The sequence below is a fragment of the Triticum urartu genome, chromosome 3, assembly GCF_003073215.2.
Source record: "Triticum urartu cultivar G1812 chromosome 3, Tu2.1, whole genome shotgun sequence".
NCBI classification, from domain to species: Eukaryota; Viridiplantae; Streptophyta; class Magnoliopsida; order Poales; family Poaceae; genus Triticum; species Triticum urartu.
The window spans coordinates 577,244,692-577,268,209 of NC_053024.1; positions in this window are offsets into that span (position 1 = coordinate 577,244,692).

Below are 23,518 nucleotides of genomic sequence, written 5' to 3' on the forward strand. Positions count from 1 at the left end.
CACACAAAAAGAAATGGATATTGTAGTCAGCTACTTAAAAGTGTTACCTCATATGATTACATAGCCTCCATTTCATAAATTGCGTACCCGTTGAATTCATATATGAATATTACATCTATTACTTCATAATAGAAACTTAATCATCCAAGACTAATGAATTTGAATGCAAGAGTAACAATGGTGCATGTACATGATAGCTACATTGGTTGTTTGAAGAAACATCACTGTAACTTTGGCATGCACAACTGAAAAGGTTTATTTAAATAGAAAAAAATGTGATATGTGAGTGTCCAATCTTTATAGCGTTGACTCGATATTATACCTTTGGCCACGATACGAAGTAGATATTGACTTATGTTCAAGCGATGCACATCCACGATCGCTAGATAGTGATACGTGAATGAATTGTGCAATCTCTCTCACACACATACATATCTCATTTCCCTGTGGGCATCGGAATCACACACGTGCACTTCCCGTATTTCTCTCCCTCCGTCAGGGTTAAATTCGTCTTTCTACCCCATCCTACAAGTCTCTCACACAGAAACACACACGCTCTCTATGTCTAACACGCCCACCCCTTTAATTCCGCCCACCCAGAGCCACTAATGTCTCAAAGTATAATAATGTCTCTCACACATATGCTATCTACCTATCCCTTAATATAGCTAGATATGTGTCACACAAACTCCTTCTCCCTACTAGCAAGATGCCCATGCGTTGCACGGAACATCAAGATGCATTTGTATGAGAAGTTTATCTTGTGGGAGAAAAGGATGAACGAGGGAATGCCTTATTTGCAAATGCGGAGAGGGGTGTGGGTATATTTTTGCAAAATTGCCATAGTTTCCTTCCTGTCCGTCGGATATAAATCGGATGGCCTATATTGCAGGATGGCAGGAACACCATCATCACCAACTCTGTTTTTCTATAAGAGTAGAGATATGTGAGTGTCACTGCCCCCCCCACACCCACACTTCCCAACACCGAAGGAGTAGGGTGACACCTCGATCTTGATACTAATCTATCGACTGGCTTCTCTCTCAAACATACACACACACTACCCGACACCGAAGGAGTAGGGTGGCACATCGATCTTGATAATAATCTATCTACTCCTCTTTCAAACACACACACACACACACACACTCGCTAGTTGTGCCTCTGTGCCTACCGTGCACACTCTCGATACGTCTTTCTCTCCCTCCCCCTCCCCCCAACAATGACAGTAGAAGGGTGACAACTCGATCTGATCATAATCTGTCAATTGATTTCTCTCTCAAACATTGTGTCTCGGTGTCTCGCTCGGTAGCCCCCTCGATATGTAGACTTCTCGCGCGCGCACAGCTGTAGTGACGATGACGCTGAACCCAGTGTGCCTTGTTTTTACCGACCTCATGTGATAGTTTTCACCCTGTTTTCTGTTAATTAACAAGGCAACCTTTTCTTTGTTACTACTAGTGAATCTGAAATCATTCGGGGCAGACATAAAATATATCACTTCAACCAAATTATCGCAGCAACTATTTAAAAAGAAATAAGCTAGCTGCCCGTGCGTTGCACGGAACATCAAGATGCATTTGTATGAGTAGTTTATCTTGTGAGAGAAAAGGTTGAACGAGGGAAGGCCTTATTTGCGAACGTGGAGAGACGTGTGGGTATATTTTTGCAAAATTGCCATAGTTTCTTTCCTATCCGTTAGATGTAAATCTGACGGCCTATATTGCAGGATGGCACGCACACCATCATCACCAACTCTGTTTTCTACTCCCTCCGTCCGAAAATACTTGTCATCAAAATGGATAAAAAGAGATGTATCTAAAACTAAAATACGTCTAGATACATTTCCTTTTATCCATTTTGATGACAAGTATTTCCGAACGAAGGGACTATTTGTCTTTTTAGAGATTTCAACAAGTGACTATGACCGGACCTTACCAACATACTCAAAAAAGTAGTCCATAATTTTGATGTTACCCTCTTTTCTTGGCGGTGCAGTGCCATCTGGATACCTCATAAATAAATAAAGTACTACATGATACTAATATATGATACATGGCGCAGGAGTACTAAGTATTACTAATACAGTTTTGCTAGAACTCATCTAGATGAGATATAATTTGGTCTCATTCATCTTTTATAGCCATTGGATGTGATGCTATATAAGATGCGTGTGTGCTGACATGGGTTGTATTTGTTCTTGTGCAATGAACTGACCACTGCATGTCATGTTTGATAGTCTCAAGTCATTAAAAGCATACAAGCCCCACATCTCTTCTTGGTTGATTCCTCTATTTATGTCAAAAAATAAGAAACAACGTGAGAGTTAATGCACCACGCCTATGTGTTTACTATTTGGTTTTCGTAAGATGACTTAATACTCACCTAGACGGAGGGAGTATTCGATTTGACAGCGGGCGGCGTAGTTCCCGATACAGCTTTAATGCAGACGAGGGAGGGAGTGGCGATTCCCGATATGTTGAACGGCCAATGCATCCACCTTCAATTAATGCATGAGGGAAGTAATGGGAGGAGGTCCGGGAAAAGAGGCTGCATGATGTGAATGCAACGCAGTTTGCCCTCATTGCCCTCATATAAAGGCGCCCCTCCATTCTAATGCATCTACCACATCGTACGCACCTAAGCATTTGCCTAAGCACCTACACTAAGCGCAAAAGATCTCACTCCAGACCCATGGCGGCGATGCTCATGAGCGGCCAGTGGCTGCGCCAGATGGTCCACAACGCCGGCCTGCGGCATGGCGCCGAGGATCATCTCCAGACGGTGTTGGAGACCGGCTGGTGGATGGCTGCCTTCGACGCCAACTATGACTCTCAGTTGGACCCGATGATCATTGCCACCAGCAACAAGTTCACCGTCCTCAAGAAGCTCGCGGACGACATCGCCGTACTCCTCCAGCCCGCGCACCCGGGCTCCTCATTGCCTGCCACCCTAATCGGCCTCCATGGCCGGAACCTCTTTCAAGCACTGGTGGCCCTGCGACTGTCCGCCGACGCCATGAAGAATGTCCACCTGGAGGTCGCGCTCACCGCGAGGCGCCTCTCCCTGCAAGAATTCATCGACCTACACATCCACGTGTACGAGGAAATCATGTACATAGGTATCTACAAGGCCAATGAGGACGCTATGACGTTGGCCTTCCTCAACCGGCTGGAAGCCTTGGATGCCTTTGCTGAGAAGCACCTCGACCTCGCCACAAAAGCCGCCGCTCCTTAGCCCCCGGTCGGTGGCCCGACGCACTAAGTTGAGGAGGAGGAGGTCGTACGTACGTGGATCCATCTTTATTCTTGCCTTCTGTAACCACCACTGCGATCGCATCATCGTGGCCTTAATTCTTATTGTGCTGTTGCATTCTCGTTCCAGTCAATACCGACATGTGCGATCCCTTTGCTTAATTATATGCATCACTGTAACTAGTACTCCATCCGTCAATTTATAAGTTGTGCTTACCTTTTCCATCAACTTCGTGCAACGCGCGGGCATCTTGCTAGAAACACTAGAATATGTCTATATAATCCGTATGTGATAGTCCATTTGAAATCTCAAAAAAGACAAATATTTAGGTATGGAGGGAGTAATATATTAGGAGTATATCAAAACAATAGTGATTTCTTTCAAGTTTGTGAACAAATACTACTATTCTACTACTTTGGATCCGTCGCAACGCACAGGCACATTGCTGGTAAAAGGAAAAGGCCTGCCGCGTTCGCGTCGCACCCCCACACGCCCGAGAATCGGGAGTACAACACGGCCCGTTCGGCACGACACATAGCTTAGGGAAGGCGTGTTGCCTAGAATTTTCACTTTCATGTGGGACCACCGTTGAGCAAACCGACACCCCGCCCGCCGTCGGGTTGGAAAACAGAAACAAGGGGAAGATCTAGCTGTAGCACGGAAGCCAAGAAATTTGGTGTCAGACGGGGCTCGTTGATAGAGTAGGAGCATTCCGTACTAGTACTACTCCTACTAGTACCAAGTTTGTACTCCTAATACTATATTACTAGTACTACCACTATACAACTAGTAGGTACGTGCACGACACAACATTGTAGGAACAAAAAACGGGAAGATCTTGTTTTGGGTGATTTATCTTTTTTTCAATCAATGTAGTATGAATAATATGATGTGGGGGGCACCCATGAAGCTTATGTGGCTTGGTTGCATGGCTACGGAAGGTTAGAGAAAAATAAATAGATAATGTGTTTAGAGTGCACTCTACTAAATAGATATATATATACTTTGGATCCATTGCAACGGACCGGCACATCTATATCTATACCCCCTATATAGTGTGTGAAAAACTTTGAAAGTTGGTCGTTGGATGAAGCCAATCCGACGGTACAAAGATGGCAAATCCGAGCACTACTGGCCGTTGGATATCATCCACCAGATTCTGCCACATGTATAATCTAGAAGACTCCATGGTTGAACTTAGTTCATGACTAAGGGCCTCTTTGATTCATAGGATTGCAGAAACACATGAATAGGAAAAAAGTAGGATTGGAATGGCATGTTCATTGGATCCCTATAGGATTTGAGTTTGTTTGATTGTGTCACATGAAAAACAAAGGATTCTTTCAAGAGTTTGGAGTGCATGTTAGAATTCCTGTGAAACGTAGTATAAATGAATCCTTAGGAAAATATTCTACATGATTCAATCCTACGAATCAAACGACCAACGTAGGAAAAATTCCTAAGGATTCTAATCCTTCAAAGATCCTATGAAAATCCTTTGAATCAAACAGACCCTAACTTTGCCACAACTAAGCTTAGGCAAAGTTATTAGCTCTTCAAAACAAGAGAAACAAGTTGGCAAGCCTAAGGGAATCTTGCCACATTTTTTCTGTGTATGTCATGTGGGGCCTTAGTGTGGCTTGCCTAAGGTGTGGCTTGAACCAAACACTCACCTAAGTTAATCAAACTTGCCTAACCTTACATTCCACCAGATTTTTCCACATGTTAGAATCCAGAAAGCTCCACATGTAGAAGCATAATGCACAAACCACCAGAATCTCATGCATGCAATGCACGTGTACCTTACTAGTACTAGTACTTGGTAGTAGTAAGAAACAAATTCCAGTTTTGGCACGAGCTCGTACTGCGGGAGCACCACAAGGCCTGCCGCAGGAGTTACATTTCCCTCTCGGGGCCCACGGGACCGAACTTCAATGGCTTAGTGCCCGGCCTATGAGTCAATGACATGCGGACCTTAAATGCGGCTGGCCCACATGTCATTCTCATGGTGGTGGCGTGGTTTGCGACTCACTCGTTCGAGATGAACCGGCCGGTGGTGGCGTGGCCATGGCGAGGGTGCCACAGCTGGGTGTCGGGGCGTTACGAGGCATAGATGGCCACACCGGCGGGTACTACCTATAGTACTCCCTCCGGTCCTTTTTACTCTGCATATTAGGTTTGTCGAAGTCAATCTCATCCAACTTTGACCAAGTTTATATAAAAAATTATAGACATTCACATAACAACACCAATATCATTAGATTCATCTTGGAATATATTTTCATATTATATTTATTAGATATTATAGATTCTAATAATTTCTAATATAAATTTGGTCAAACTTAGCAAAGTTTGACTTTCAGCAAATCCAATGTGCAGAGTAAAAAGGACCGGAGGGAGTACATAAGTAATCCAGCTGAGGATTGATGCTCGGGACGAAATGTGTCACAGCCGCTGGATGAAAATTAGATGGTGCGGGAGTACGGAACGGAGCACAGCAGCGGAGCAGGCAAACCGCGTCCAATCGGGTGTGTCTGTGGTAGAAAGTTGATGGTCGCCGCAGTTCAGCTGGCCCGCATGTCATGCACACAAAGGCAGAGGAGCGGTGGGGCCGAGAGGGATGAGGGGCACGTCGGGGGGATGAGGATCCCCTGACACGAACAAACCTACCATTCAGTCACTGACATGTGGGACCCATAAGCGTGGGTCCCACCTGTCAGCGAAGGAAAGGCAGGGCAAGGCAGTGATAGCCATGTCAAAGGATCCATGTCCATGTCGGGGGACGTCGTGCCGTGGGTTGGAGCGGCGTCGTGGGAATCGTGTGTGGGTGTGGCAGTGGTAGAAACAAGAAACGTGATGGTCGCCGTGGTTCAACTTCCATGGACAAGCTGTCATGTCTACTGACACATGTATATCAAAACTAGAGTGTTTATATTTCAAGAACATGAACAAGTATTATTCCACTACTTTGGATCCATTGCAACGCACGGGCCAGCACATTGGTAGTAGTAGTGTCCGTCTCTATCTCTAGAGGCCTTCCCTCGTTCATCCTTTTCTCTCACAAGATAAACTACTCATACAAATGCATCTTGATGTTCCGTGGAATGCACGAGGATGTTTCCTTGGGGGTCTCTCCAGCGCGGCGTGGCCGTAGTTGCAAGTTGACGCCCCTTGAGATGCCGACGTTGAGGGGCACTCGGATTTCCTCCGATGAGCAGGTAAGATGAGTTTGATCATGTTGTAAATGCATTCTAAAGACTACTTCCGTGTCCATTTCCTAATTCTCCCCCTGCCCACTGTTTCACAGGTTAGGCTTGGTGCGAGTGGAGATTGGCTTGCATGTGTACGGGATTTGGATGCAAATGAAGACGAAGGTTAGGTGAAGAAGCCGAGGAGAATCGGTTCCCAATGGAGAAGTAAATGGGAGAAGTGGCGTGCAGGCAGTTGATTAGATGGCTAGGTAGACTAAACGAAAATGCTATGCGGGTAGACTGATGAGTCGTACCTGTTCGTGTACGTGCCCATCCTTCCTGATAGGTGGGACCTATGCATGCAAACAGATAAAAATGTGTCGTAGTTTTTTTTGAGCGCGTGAGTGGGAGACACAACATTCTCTGTTTAAGGAATACTCCCTCCGTTTAGGTGAGTATGAGTCACCTTATGAAAATCAGGTTTTCCCAAAACCTTTAGGCGTGGAGCATTAACTTCCTGCTCGATTCCCTCCCAGCCTCGTTAGCCAGCGTTCTCTTCCTCTGCTGTCGTGTTCTACCTTTCCATTTTCCTCTTCTCAAGTGTGGAACGATCTGCATGCCGTCCTTGATGCACCAGAATGACCACTGCATGCATCGCGGCAGGGCGTTGATTGGGCTTGCACGAGAATTTGGTTCTGCTCGCAATATGGATGATACCTGAATGATGAAGTGAACAGGCATGCTAGCACGGGAGACCTATTTCCGCTATACAATACTGGAGTACTCATGTTCCTACTACTACTAGTAGTAGTAGTATACAACTGTGGTACACTTGATGGTCAAAATACTATTCATCCGGTCCTCACAGTGAAGTGACAACACCCTGCGCCTGACACTGGTCCAGGCGGCGTGTTCGGGTTACCAAAGTCAGCCTCACCCTGTGCACTGTGCAGTCTGTCACCGCCACTATACAGCACATTGGCGCCTCACCTCGTCTCCCTCTCCGCTCCCATAGCACCACTCCATCTCCATCACCTTCTCCGTCTCCGTCTCCATCTCCATCTCATTGTGCCCCCGTGTACCGTCGCCTCACTCGCCTCCCCCAGTACCACTATTTCCTTGCTAGCCGCTCCAGCACCGACATCCTTCTCCCCCGTAAATCAAGCCCCCTTCCAAACTCCACCATGGCCGAACGCGAACCGCGCAACATCCATATGAGCCGCGATTGGAGCAATCTCCCCAGTGACATCCTCGACCTCTGTTGTTCGTGTATGGATATGTTGAGCGCCCTGCGGCTGGTTGCATGCTCGAGGGGCATGCACACGGCCATCGTCGAAGCGAGGCCTAAGCTTTTAAAGACACCCTGCTTGCTGCTATCTGGTCTTGCAAGATTGGCTCACCATGATACGGAGGCGTGCATGATGCCCCTCGACTTCAATTCGATCTCCATTAGCCGAAACTTCTTTGCAGGTATGTAGTGGGTCGTCGTACATCATTTCCCTCTACATCGATCCGATCACCATCGCCCGAAACTTCTTGGCAGGTATGTACTGGGTCGGCATGAACTCCCACTGGATGGCTGCCTTCAGAGAAGACAATAAAAAGTTGGTGCTCGTGAACTTCTAGACCTCCCATGAGATTATCCTTCCTCCGTTGGATTATATAGAGTATTACCATCGCAGTCCAAGTCATCTAGATTACTACGTCAGTTGGACGGACCTTGTTTTGTAGAAGATTGTAATCTGCCAAGTGCCCACACGACATGCGAATTATGCAGACTTCAAGCTAATTGCCTTGTTCGACTGCGGATTCGCCTATCTTTACGCTGGTGCCTTCTTTAGCTAGAGACAACTCGGCTTGGAGTGGATCATCGTCAAAGCTGATACACACTTTTGTGATGCTATTGAACACAATGGCATCATCTACGCGATCGACAAAGCAGATGGCACCACGTATTGCTGGGACGGCGCATGTAAGTTGTTTCCATCTCATGTTAATGATGACGCCATGAGACTATTTGAAATTTTTGTGATGATTGGCATATCCCTGTTTGAGCAGAATTTGAGTAGAACTATGGCAATGTATTAGAGACACCGTAAATCAGCTATATTTGGAATGAGTTAATTCATGCGATTGTGACCATGTCATTACAGCCAATTTGTACCCTGAATAATCAAATGGTTAGGAATATATGGATATTATCCTTATTTTACAGTAATCTATATACTACTACTAAATATGAGTGTGTATCAATGGCCATGTTAGTTTCCTCATTTTCATGATGTAGAAACATGCACCACACTGTTGGTTTCATCTAACCATACATTAGGGAAGTAAATGTGCATATGGAGAACTCTATATTTGGAAGTAGTGAAATCCTGCAATGCTTACCATGTGTACATACCTACATTTGCCCTTCAGCAATCAATGGCTAGAATAATATCCTCACAAAAGTTTTGCCCATAGAACACGAGTATATAACAATGCATGGTCTGTTAGTTACCTTGAAGAATTTGTTTGTGAGGACACAACATGATTACATAACATGCATGACATGGTAGTTTCCTGTGAAGAATCGATTGCGAGATAACATGAGTATAACCATGCATGGCACTTCTATATTTTCGGACCCAGTATACATTTCCCTGTATTTTCCTCCCAGTTCCAACATGGACATATCAATGCTGTTTCTTGCATTATCCTACTCATACTCTGAACAATGCTGATCTTACATTAACAATGCCTGTCCTTTTTGATATGATGCAGTGTCCCTACAGTTACTGCCCTTTGTAATCACACCACCTTTGCCAAAAACAGGGAAGCACAACTGGTTCCTCCCTCGATCAGACGACGGCAAAAGACTGATGATCATTCGGACACATGAGCCGAAAAAGTTATATTGCAAAAACCCCACCGTATACAAGCATAGTGTAATACGTGAGTATCCGGACAGTGGTTGTTACGTCTATGAGCAGGATACCAGCTTGTTGGGGCCTTTAGGATTTTTTAGTTGGAGGCGGGTAAACAGCCTTGGTTCACACTCTATGTTTCTCGGACTCAATTATCCGATTAACTAGGAGATCACCATTGGCAAGGACCTTGATGGCAGAGAGGCTCTATTTGCTATGGAAAACTGTGTCTACACGGCGAGCCCTAGGAGTTCGGGAGCAAACTCCCCTGATTGTCAACGATACAGCCTGCAGCCAAAAGAAGGTGAGAATGACAAAGGCATCCGAATTAACTTTGATCCTTGGATGTCTCAATTACGACAGGCAGTGATGTGGTTCAAGCCTTCAGGTTGATAGGTAATTGGGCTATTGCATCGAAAGGGTGGAGTACTGGTGTCTCCGGATCACTGGTCGCTGAAGCGGGGCTGCAAATTATGATGGTGTTGGATCATCTCTTCGAATGACTTTGTTGTCTTTGATGCTGGTTCTGGATGGGTAGTTCTTTCTTTTGTTATGCATATTCCTTGTCATTTGGTCATCCTTGTCTATGTCACTCTTACTATGTAATAGTTGCTTCTGTTTAGAATGTCATTCTTGTCTGGATCACGAGAGTCTGACCGCTGCAGATGGGTGCGTTTTGGTGGTGTAGCAAGACTTCTTATGAACTATCATGTCTTGCTGTTTATGTCAGTAGTAGTCACTAGTCAGTGTTTGAATGTTGTATATATCGTTGTTTCGAACTGTTTATTGTCTCGAACTACTGGTGGGCTAAATGAGGGCATCACCATTCTCCAGTGTTCAGAGTATATCTCCTTTTTTCAAGTTATATAATTTGAGCTCAGTGTCTTTTCGATGATGTACACTTGTTTGGGCCAGTGAGGTGTCGTTGAATATGGGCTGAGTAGTAACGCAATGCCAAACAGGTCAATTATGACTCTCAGGCCGGGCTCTCAAAAGATCCTGAAAAAAGGCCGGGCTCTCCAAAAAAGAAAGAATAAGGACTCTTAGGCCGACATGTGGGCGCCACTGGTGTTTTCGTGCGCTTGCGCGCCGAGAGCATATTGGCGCGTGCTCGAAATTCATGCTACCTTTTCATCCCCAGTCTCCCGTCCCTCCCCCACCTCTGGAATCTCGATTCCTACTCTACTTCCCCCAAATCCCCCTCTTGTACTCCCTGTAATCAAGCGCACTATCATGTCGCCGGTCAACGCGGATCTTTGAGCCGGAGATCCTGAGGTCCGTCCTGCCTTCGGTCGCTGCGTGTTGTCGCTCAACAGTGGCATGGCGGCTGTCGGTGTCAAAACCGGCGGATCTCGGGTAGGGGGTCCCGAACTATGCGTCTAGGCAGATGGTAACAGGAGGCAGGGGACACGATGTTTACCTAGGTTCGGGCCCCCCTACCCGAGATCCGCCAGTTTTGACACCGACTGAGGGAGTCCTGGATTAGGGGGTGTCCAGATGGCCGGACTATACCTTCGGCCGGACTCCTGGGCTATGAAGATACAAGATTGAAGACTTCGTCCCGTGTCCGGAAGGGACTTTCCTTGGTGTGGAAGGCAAGCTTGGCGATACGGATATGTAGATCTCCTACCATTGTAACCGACTCTGTGTAACCCTAGCCCTCTCCGGTGTCTATATAAACCGGAGAGTTTTAGTTCGTAGGACGAACAACAATCATACCATAGGCTAGCTTCTAGGGTTTAGCCTCTCCGATCTCGTGGTAGATCTACTCTTCTACTACCCATATCATCAATATTAATCAAGCAGGACGTAGGGTTTTACCTCCATCAAGAGGGCCCGAACCTGGGTAAAACATCGTGTCCCCTGCCTCCTGTTACCATCCGACCTAGACGCACAGTTCAGGACCCCCTACCCGAGATCCGCCGGTTTTGACACCGACATTGGTGCTTTCATTGAGAGTTCCTCTATGTCGTCACTTTTAGGCCCAATGGCTTCTCTGATCATCAACAGCGATGCGATCCAGGGTGAGACTTTTCCCCCCGGACAGATCTTCATATTCGGCGGCTTTGCACTGCGGACCAATTCGCTTGGTCATCTGGAGCAGATCGAAAGCTATGCCCCTGGCCATTAGGTCAGATTTGGAAGTTTGAACTACACGGCCGACATCCACGGAGACTTGATCTTCGACGGATTCGAGCCACAGCCGAGCGCGCCGCACCGTCACGATGGGCATGATTTAGCTCTGCCGCCGAACAGTGCCCTGGAGGCCGCACCTGTGTCCACTCCGACCCCTAGCTCGGAGCCGATCACACCAACCGAGGATGGGTGGTTAGACACCGCCTCGGGGGCTGCAATCTCTACGGCGATTGAGCCGAACACCAGCCCTATTCTCTGCGAAGCCCGTGACTCCAAGGAGCCGGACTCCTCTCCAGACTCCGAGCCCTCCGCGCCCCGACCGATCGAACCCGATTGGGCGCCGATCATGGAGTTCACCGCCACAGACATCTTTCAGCACTCGCCCTTCGGTGATATTCTGAATTCACTAAAGTCTCTCTCTTTGTCAGGAGAGCCCTGGCCGGACTATGGTCGGCAAGGTTGGGATGCGGATGATGAAGAAATTCAAAGCCCACCCTCCACCCACTTCGTAGCCACTGTCGATGATTTAACCGACATGCTCGACTTCGACTCCGAAGACATCGACGGTATGGACGCCGATGCAGGAGACGATCAAGAACCAGCGCCTACAGGGCACTGGAAAGCCACCTCGTCGTATGATATATACATGGTGGACACCCCAAAAGAAGGCAATGGCGATGGAACAACGGAGGATGACCCCTCCAAGAAGCAGCCTAAGCGCCGGCGTCACCGGCGCCGCTCTAAATCCCGCCAAAACAAAAACGGTGATTCCGGCACGGGGGATAATAACACCCCGGACAGTGCCGAAGACAACCATCTCCAGCAAGATTCAACACATGAGGATAGAGAAGCCAGCCCTCATGAGAGAGCGCCAGACAGAGAGGTCGAGGACGATAATTATATGCCTCCCTCCGAAGACGAGGCAAGCCTCGACGACGACGAATTTGTCGTGCCGGAGGATCCCGTCGAACAAGAGCATTTCAAACGCAGGCTTATGGCCACGACGAGCAGCCTCAAGAAAAAACAGCAACAGCTTAGAGCTGATCAAGATTTGCTAGCCAACAGATGGACTGAAGTCCTTGCGGCCGAAGAGTATGAACTCGAACGCCCCTCCAAGAGCTACCCAAAGCGCAGGTTGCTACCCCAATTAGAGGAGGAAGCACCTAAATCACCAGCGCATGATGCGGCCGACCGGCCACCCCGTGGCCGCGACAGAGAGGCCTCTCGGCCCTCCATTCAAGCCGCACCCCGGTGCCGCTCAAAAAATACCAAGGCATGGGAAAATGCGCCAGACCTGCGAGACATATTGGAGGACAAGGCAAGGCAAACAAGATCGATCTATGGATCACGTGGGCGCCCCACGGCACGAGACGGTACTCGTCACGCCAGATATAGTAAATCCGGCCGGGCCGAACACAACAGACAAAGCTCGTTTGAGCTGCGTCGTGATATAGCCCAGTACAGAGGCGCCGCACACCCACTATGCTTCACAGATGAAGTAATGGATCATCAAATCCCCGAGGGTTTCAAACCCGTGAACATCGAATCATATGATGGCACAACAGATCCTGCGGTATGGATCGAGGACTATCTCCTTCATATCCACATGGCCCGCGGTGATGACTTATACGCCATCAAATACCTCCCACTCAAGCTTAAAGGACCAGCTTGGCATCGGCTTAACAGCTTGCCAGCAGAATCAATTGGTTGTTGGGAGGACCTGGAAGCCGCATTCCTCGACAATTTCCACGGCACTTATGTGCGACCACCAGACGCCGATGACCTAAGCCACATAATTCAGCAGCCAGAGGAATCGGCTAGACAATTCTGGTCATGGTTCCTAACCAAGAAAAATCAAATCGTTGACTGTCCGGATGCAGAGGCCCTAGCAGCCTTCAAGCATAACATCCGCGACGAGTGGCTTGCATGGCACCTAGGATAGGAAAAGCCGAAATCTATGGCAGCCCTCACGACACTTATGACCCGCTTTTGCGTGGGAGAAGACAGCTGGCTAGCTCGCAGCAATAACATGACCAAGAGCCCTGGTAATTCAGATACCAAGGACAGCAGTGGCAGGTCGCATCGCAACAAGCAAAAGCGCCGCATTAACGGCGACAATGCTGAGGATATATCAGTTAATGCCGGATTCAGAGGCTGTAAACCCGGTCAGCGGAAAAAGCCATTCAAAAGAAATACTACGGGCCCGTCCAGCTTGGACCGAATACTCGACCGCTCATGCCAGATACATGGCACCCCCAAAAAACCAGCCAATCACACCAACAGGGATTGTTGGGTGTTCAAGTAGGCAAGCAAGTTAAATGCCGAAAGCAGAGATAAGGGATGCATAGCGATGACGAGGAGGAGCCCCGGCCGTCGAACAACAGTGGACAGAAAGGTTTTCCCCCACAAGTGCGGACGGTGAACATGATATACGCAACCCACGTCCCCAAGAGGGAGCGGAAGCGTGTGCTAAGGGACGTATACGCGATGGAGCCGGTCGCCCCAAAATTCAACCCATGGTCTTACTGCCCGATCACTTTTGATCGACGGGACCACCCCACTAGCATCCGTCATGGCGGATTCGCTGCATTGGTTCTAGACCCAATTATTGATGGATTTCACCTCACTAGAGTCCTTATGGATGGCGGCAGCAGCCTGAACCTGCTTTATCATGATACAGTGCAGAAAATGGGCATCGATCCCTCGAGGATTAAACCCACCAGAACGACCTTTAAAGGCATCATACCAGGTGTAGAAGCCAACTGTACAGGCTCAGTTACACTTGAAGTGGTCTTCGGATCTCCGGATAATTTCCGAAGCAAGGAGTTAATCTTCAACATAGTCCCGTTCCGCAGTGTCTATCACGCACTGCTCGGGCGAACCGCATTTGCCAAATTCAATGCGGTGCCGCACTACGCATACCTCAAGATCAAGATGCCAGGCCCTCGAGGCATCATCACGGTCAATGGAAACACCGAACGCTCTCTCCGAACAGAGGAGCATACGGCGGCTATCGCAGCGGAAGTACAAAGCAGCCTCTTAAGGCAATTCTCCAGTCTGGCCATTAAACATCCGGACACCGTCAAGCGCGCCCGGAGTAACCTATAACAAGACCGCCTGGCACGTTTCGAGCAAGTGTAGCAATGCGGCCCCAACCCCAGCCCTCGCGAACTTGCGAAACCAGTGTTGCGCGTACATAACTATGCTCTAGAAATACCATGGGCACAGGGGGAGGGGCACCATCACGGCATGCCCGAAACACGGCTTAAACCGCACTAGGGGATGCCGATTTCTTAATTTTCTCTTATTTTCAGGACTCCATTCTTCAGAAGGCTTGTCCGGCAGCACAATTGCCGCACAAACGATACAACCAGGGAAGCAGAAAGCTACGCCGCACTACGGAACTCTAAGGTGGTCTCTATAACGAGCAGTATACCTGTTTCGCATAACATTCCGCAGCTCGCCCCTGGAAAGGACATATTTGATAGTCCCATCTTTTGCTTCTCGCACGATTTGTATCGTTCTGCTTTGATTGCCGCTTTTTTAAATAAACAATGCATAGCTTCCGTCTATTATTGCATTACCCTTTTTTACGAATATATGTTCATTAATGACATGTTGCACCCGTACACTTTGGTACGGCCAATACGCCAGGGGCTCAAGTACCCCACAATACGGCGTGAGAAGTCCGAACACTTTCAAGTGCGGCACCCCGAACTTATAGCATTATATGCATCGGCTCCGAATCATGTCTTGGGTCAAATGTTGGGTTTGCCCGGCTCCTATGTTTTGGTACCTTACGTTCCGTTATATCGGCTAAGGTAGCACTAGGAGAACTATTGCGATTGTGCCCCAGTTGAGCTAGGCTAAGCACCTCAGTAGAGAAATCTAAAACTGACCATCATGATGAGGCGAGAGCTGGTCGCTATTCGAGAGGTTTTCGAGTCCCTAAAGACTTATGCCGCTTAGAGCGAGGAGTCGGCTTTGTCCGGCCTAGGCGTGGATAGCGCCCTGAACTCGGTCTTCCGAACACTAGGGGCTTCACCGAAATTTAAAACTATAGAATTCTATGGCTAAGTGAGAGTGTTCAAGCATTATAGTCCAATTACCTTGTTCATTGTGTTGAGTGCCTCCCTCGAAGGACCCAAGAATGGGAAAAAGAGCGCTCATGTTTATCCCGAACACCGCAGCACTCGTGCCATGGGGGCAGAAGCTGACGACTCACCATCTCTCAAATTTGATAAATGGCCGCACAGAAGGTAATATTTTAAATTCAAAAGCGTTGCTTAGCGCATATGAATAAGTTTTCAGCGTACTGGATCACAAATGCGAGTTTACTCAAAAATTACATCTTTGGGGCATTCATCCGCTATAAGGCGGGCACCCTTCAGGATGCCCTCATAATACGCTTCCGGGACGCGATGCTCCTTGCTCGGCGGTGGCCCGTCCTTCACCAGCTTCTCCGCATCCATCTTGCCCCAGTGCACTTTAGCATGGGCAAGCGCCCTACGGGCACCTTCGATGCAGACGGAGCGCTTGATTAATTCAAGCCATGGACAGGCATCCACCAGCCGCCTCACCAGCCCGAAGTAGCTCCCAGGCAAAGCCTCTCGAGGCCACAGCCGAACTATGAGGCCCTTTATGGCCTGTTCGACAACCTTGTGGAGCTCGACCATTTGCTTCAGCTGGTCGCTCAAAGGCACCAGGTGTCCGGCCTCAACATACTGAGACCAGAGCACCTTCTCCGTCGAGCTCCCCTCTTCGGCTCGGTAGTAGGTGGCGGCATCCGACGCACTGCGAGGCAAATCTGCGAACGCTCCTGGAGATCTCCGGACTCGGGTAAGTAATAAGTAATTCACTTTCACGTGCTTGCTTTGCATAATGAATGCCTTACCCGCCACTATCTTCTTCATCGCGTCAATTTCTTTGAGGGCTTTCTGGGCTTTGGCCTTTGCAGACTTCGTGCTTTTGAGGGCTGCCACAAGCTCGGACGCTTGCGTCTTTGAGTCAAGCTCCAAACTCTCGTGTTTTTTCACAAGAGCCCGGAGCTCTTTCTGCACCTCCTCCACCTGCGCCTCCTGCTTCTCTCTCTCCGTGCGCTCCGCGGCCGCCCTGTTTTCAGTCTCGAACAACGCTTGCTTAAGGGTTGCCACCTCGGTCGTGGCCCCTATAATAGCACGTTGATCCTGTCATTTTTTGCAACCACATCTTATCTATATAATTGCGCAAGGTATTACTTACCTTCCTTCTCCTCGAGTTGCCTCTTGGCATGGCCGAGCTCGTTCTCGGACCGCGCGAGGTTTTCCTTCAGCGTATCCACCTCCGCAGTCAGTGCGGTGGAGGCCAACAGCGAAGCCTGCATACGCATATTGACTTGATTATGTTAGACTCCTCCGAATGTTATTAGATCCTCTATTCGGCTTTTCTTTCCGAACGCCGAACAGAGCATCAGGGGCTACAGTCTATGCGGTAATATTTTTACATATTCTTTACCTACCTCAAAGCCTGTTAGAAGGTTGGCACAGGCTTCAGTCAGTCCGCTCTTGGCGGACTGAACCTTCTGGATCACCGCACTCATAATAGTGCAGTGCTCCTCATCGATGGAGGCGCCGTAAAGCGTCTCCAGCAAATTGTCCGGTGCCTCTGGTTGGACGGAGGTCACTGGCTTGGTAGGCTCGCTCCTCTTGGAAGGAGGCCGCCTACTGGAGTCCGGAACCATTGAAGGTTCCGGCGCGGTGTCCGGCTCAAGGCCGGACTTGGAGCCCTTGGGGGTTTTATCCCCTTTGCGCATGGAGTCCGGGAGGTCGCCTTGCGGCACCTCCAGGACCACCTCCTCCTGGCTTGGAACCTGTTGGGACAGCACCTCGGCATTGTCCGTAGGATGGGGGGAGGTAGCCGTCGGAAGAGAATTCACATCCGACGAATCCAGGGAACCGCTCGACGACACATCGAGCTGGTCTTTGGGTGGACTGCATAAACATGTTCGACATAAGGAAAAGCTGTGCAATGGAAGAATACTATGAATCATTCTGGTATCCGGACACTTACGATCTTGCCAGGGGCTTGGCCCTGTGCGGCCACTCCTCTTCGTCGTCGTCGGTGTTGGTGGAGCCGCCCGGAGGAAGGGTTTTCCCCTTCTTGGACCCTTCGGCCTCCCTAGTTGGGGCGGCCTTCCTTTTCTTCTCTCCCCCCGCTGGAGGGGGAGAGGTCTCTTCTTCCTCCTCCTCGTCTTCACAGGAGGAGTGCGTCTTGGAGTCATCGGATGATGAATCCGACACCCCCAGGCACCGGGCACTCTTCCGAGTCCCCGTGGCCTTCTTCTTGGCCTTCTTCTCCGGCACCACATAGGATGCCGGAACCAGCAGCTTCGCCAAGCGAGCGTCCGCTGGGCCTTCGGGCAAAGGAGCCGGACAGTTGATCTGTCCGGACGTCTCCTGCCAATCCTGTCAAAGGTAAGGGAGCTTAAGATCCCGCATGGAGTCAAACTATGAAAAACTAATATCCTGTAAAAGGTAAAAACAGCTTACCGCACGAGCGCGACGCTGCGTGCTGAATCCGCGATCCTCAGTAGCAGATGCGGGGGCCTCGGCGCCCTTGAAAAGCACCTACCAGGCATCTTCGTACGTTGTGTCGAAGAGCCTGCTTAGAGTTCGGTGCTGCGCCGGGTCGAACTCCCACAGGTTGAAAGCCCGTTGTTGACACGGGAGGATCCGGCGGATGAGCATAACCTGGACTATGTTGACAAGTTTGAGCTTCTTGTCCACCAGGGTTTGGACGCATGTTTGGAGTCCGGTCAGCTCTCCTTCTTTACCCCACGACAGGCCTGTCTCTTTCCAGGAGGTGAGCCGCGTAGGGGGTCCGGATCGGAACTCAGGGGCTGTGACCCATTCAGGGTCGCGCTGCTCAGTGATGTAAAACCACCCCGATTGCCACCCCTTTAGGGACTCCACGAAGGAGCCCTCGGCCATAGGACGTTGGGCATCTTGCCCACCATGGCGCCTCCGCACTCCGCCTGAGTGCCACGCACCACCTTCGGCTTGACATTGAAAGTCTTGAGCCATAGGCCGAAATGGGGGCGGATGCAGAAGAAAGCCTCGCACACGACGATAAACGCCGCGATATTAAGGACAAAGTTCGGGGCCAGATCATGGAAATCCAGGCCATAGTAGAACATAAGCCCCCGGACAAATGGTTGGAGAGGGAAGCCCAGTCCGCGGAGGAAATGGGGGAGGAACACCACCCTCTCATGGGGCCTAGGGGTGGGGATGAGCTGCCCCTCTTCGGGAAGCCGGTGCGCCATGTCGTTAGACAAGTATCCGACCTTCCTCAGTTTTTTGATGTGTCCCTCTTTGACGGAGGAGACCATCCACTTGCCTCCCGCTCCGGACATGGCTGGAGAAGGTTGAGGTGGGGTGTGCGGACTTGGGCGCTGGAGCTCGAGTGCGCGGAAATGGATAGGCAAAAGAGGAAGAAGGCGTGGATGAAAAGGTGGATCCTTATCCCCTTATATGGGCAGACACGACTATGCGCCCCCACCAGCCTGGTAAAACTCACTTATCTCCCAAGCGCCGTAGTCAATGGCGCGGTTGGGTTACCCACACCCGTATTGATGAGAATCCCGGAATAAGGGGACACGATCTCTGCTTTAACAAGATGTGCCAAGGAAACCGCCTCGCTAAACGCGCTGAGGTGGGACAGTAAAATGATTCGAATAAAGACTTGGCCGTGGTGTGATGTCATGCTACGGAATACGTCAGCAGATTAGAGTTGTGTAAATATTATTCTCTCTATGGCAATATGTGGAAACTTATTTTGCAGAGCCGGACACTACCTTTGTGTTCAAAATCTTCTATGAAGTATTTGGAGGAGGAACCCGCCTTGCAATGCCGAAGACAATCTGCGCACCGGACTCGTCGTCATTGAAGCCTGGTTCAGGGGCTACTGATGGAGTCCTGGATTAGGGGGTGTCCGGATGGCCGGACTATACCTTCGGCCGGACTCCTAGACTTTGAAGATACAAGATTGAAGACTTCGTCCCGTGTCTGGAAGGGACTTTCCTTGGCGTGGAAGGCAAGCTTGGTGATACGGATATGTAGATCTCCTACCATTGTAACCGACTCTGTGTAACCCTAGCCCTCTCCGGTGTCTATATAAACCGGAGAGTTTTAGTCCGTAGGACGAACAACAATCATACCATAGGCTAGCTTCTAGGGTTTAGCCTCTCTGATCTCGTGGTAGATCTACTCTTGTACTACCCATATCATCAATATTAATCAAGTAGGACGTAGGGTTTTACCTCCATCAAGAGGGCCCGAACCTGGGTAAAACATCGTGTCCCCTGCCTCCTGTTACCATCCGACCTAGACGCACAGTTTGGGACCCCCTACCCGAGATCCGCCAGTTTTGACACCGACACCGACATTGGTGCTTTCATTGAGAGTTCCTCTGTGTCATCAGCGTTAGGCTGGATGGCTCCTTCAATCATCGATAGCGATGCAGTCTGGGGTGAGAATTTTCTCCTCGGACAGATCTTTGTATCCGGCGGCTCCGCACTGCGGGCCAACCCGTTTGGTCATCTGGAGCAGATCGAGAGTTACGCCCCTGGCCACCAGGTCAGGTTTGGAAGCTTAAACTACATGGATGACATCCGCGGAGACTTGATCTTTGATGGATTCGAGCCCCTACCGAGTGCGCCGCACGATCACGATGAGCATGATTTAGCTCTGCCATCGGACAGTGTTCAGGAGACCGCACCAGTAACCGCTCCGACCCTCAATTCGGAGCCAATTGCGCCATCCATGGATGGGTGGATAGACCCCGCCACAGAGGCCGCATTCTCAGCGGTGATCGAGCCGAGTATCGACCTTAACCTTCACGGGAGCCGTGACGCCGAACTGCCGGACTCTTCCCCGGCCACGGACTCCGAACCGCCTGCGCCCGTGCCTATCGAATTCGACTAGGCGCCGATCATGGAGTTCACCTCCGCGGATATCTTTCAGCACTCGCCCTTCGGCGACATACTGAATTCATTAAAGTCTCTCTCCTTGTCAGGAGAGTCCTGGCCGAACTATGTTCGACAGGATTGGGATGCGGATGACGAAGAAATTCGCCACCCACCCACCACCCACTTAGTATCCACTGTCGACGATTTGACCGACATGCTCGACTTCGACTCCGAAGACATCGACGGTATGGACGACGATGCAGGAGACGAACAGGAGCCACTGCCCACAAGGCACTGGACGCCCACTTCATCATATGATGTATACATGGTGGACACACCGAAAGAAAACGACGACGAGGAATGGAAGGACGCAGCGGAGGATCGTTCCCTCGAGAAGCAGTCAAAGCGGCGGTGTAAGCGCCGCTCCAAATCCCGCCTCGGCAGAAACAGCGATCATATAGACCCAGCGATAGAGCAGGGTGAGCCAGCGGACGACAAACATGGCATTGAACCACCGTCCGACCACGGCAACATGGAGAATCAAACCAAACAACCCGACTCCGGCGAAGATAACAGTCCAGATGACATCACACCGGACAGACACCCAGAGCAACAGAATACCTGTCAAAGGCTTGTTGCCACTGCGAGGAGTCTGAAAAAGCAGAAGCAAAGGCTCAGGGCTGCACAAGACACACTCAGAATTAGATGGAGTAAAGTACTCAACACTGCAGCAAAATACGGCGGTAGTCGCCACACAAAGAGCTACCCGAAGCGAAAGCTGCTACCTAAATTCGATGAGGAGGCCTTAGATCCCCCGCAATCAAAAAAGAAAACAGCCATCCGGTCGGATAGACGACCTCGTGGCCAACTTAGAGCGGCAAACGACGCCGCACACAAGCCAGTACGCGATCCACGTGAGGGCTTGCATCAAACGGATGGCGCAACCAGATCCATCTATGGGCCAAGCAAGCACGCTCCAGCACGCAATGCAACACAAAAAATAATCCGAACACCATGGTACACCCAAATACATGGGTGCCACACACCCCCTATGTTTCACCGATGAGGTGCTGGACCATGAATTTCCAGAGGGATTCAAACCCGTAAACATAGAGGCGTACGATGGAACGACAGACCCTGGGGTCTGGATTGAGGACTACATCCTCCATATCCACATGGCTCGAGGAGACGATCTCCATGCCATCAAGTACTTACCCCTCAAGCTCAAAGAGCCAGCTCGGTACTGGCTTAAAAGCCTCCCCGAAAACTCCATTGGAAGCTGGGAAGAGCTCGAAGACGCTTTTCGGGCAAATTTTCAAGGGACCTATGTTCGACCACTGGATGCAGACGATTTAAGTCATATAACTCAACAGCCCGGAGAGTCATCCCGAAAGCTTTGGAACAGGTTTCTCACTAAAAAGAACCAAATAGTCGACTTTCCGGACGCCGAAGCCTTAGCAGCTTTCAAGCACAGCGTTCGAGATGAATGGCTTGCCAGAAACCTCAGCCAAGAAAAGCCGAGAACAATGGCAACATTAACAAGCCTCATGACGTGCTTTTGCGTGGGCGAGGATAACTGGTTAGCCTGATGCAGCACCAGCGACCCAAGTACATCCGAAGTTAGGGACGAAAACGGGAAACCACGACACAACAAAAACAAGCACCGGAATAAAGAAGACAGCCCAAAGAGCACGGCGGTAAACGCCGGATTCAGAAGCTCTCGGCCAGGTCAGCAAAAGCTGCCCTCCAAAAGCAATAGAGACGAACTGTCCAGCCTAAACAAGATTCTGGACAAAATATGTCAGATCCACAGCACCCCCGATAAACCTGCAAATCACACCCATAGAGAATGTTGGGTCTTCAAGCAGTCCGGCAAGCTCAACGCCGAACACAAGGGGCAAGATACACCAAGCGAAGACGAGGACGTGCCTCGCAAGCAAAGCACTGGGGAACAGAAGAAATTTCCACCAAAAATCAAAACAGTAAACGTATTACACATGATGAAGGGGAGAAACAAAGCAGCACTCCTAGAGACACGTGCCCCAGGGCCTATCACCGCGAAGTTCTGCCACCGGTCGTCCCAACCGATCACCTTTAACCATCGAGATTACTCGGCAAGTATCCGACATGCAGGATGGGCTGCCTTGGTGTTAGACCCGATAATTGACGGATACCACTTAACACGAGTCCTGATGGACGGCGGTAGTAGTTTAAACCTGATATATCAGGACACAGTCCGCAAAATGGGGATAGACCCAACAAAAATTAGCCATAGCAATACTACCTTTAAAGGAGTAACGCCAGGCCCAGAAGCCCATTGCACGGGCTCCCTGCTACTAGAGGTTATATTCGGCTTTCTTGATAACTTCCGCAGCGAAAATTTAACCTTCCACATCGCTCCATTCCAAAGTGGCTATCAAGCACTACTCGGACGCGAAGCTTTCGCTCGCTTTAACGCAATACCGCATTACGCTTCCCTCATGCTTAAGATGCCCGGTCCACGTGGCATCATTACAATAAATGGAAATATTGAGCGCTCCTTGCGCGAGGAAGACCGTGCGGCTGCCTTGGCAGCCGCACACTAAACGGCCTCACCAACTACAGCCGCCCACTAAACGGCCTCACCAACTAGAGCATCTGACAGGTCATTAAGACCACAGACGCGGTTAGACGAGTCCGATGCAGCTATATATAATTGATACAGGTTTGAAGGATATACCCCTATAACAATACAAGGGGCTCAACGCGTGTAAACAAGTGACAATAAGGCTCAACTTTACTCATCTTGAATTGTACATGGTTTATTTAGTATAACCTACCTTTTGCATGACAACTTTTCAGCTAAGTTCCTCTTTTTTACATATGACCATCGTTCTACACCCGTCTAGGATACAGCACAATGGAGACACAGGCGCAGACGTGTAGCAGGGACCCGTTCCAAGGATTCTTTTTAGATTAAGACCCTGCGTAAACCTTTTTTACTGTCTCTTATTGATACACATCCCCCGGATTCTCAGTACAATTGAGGAGGATGCTGACGTATTGGCATGTGGCCACATCAGAACATTGCACGTACCTGGACA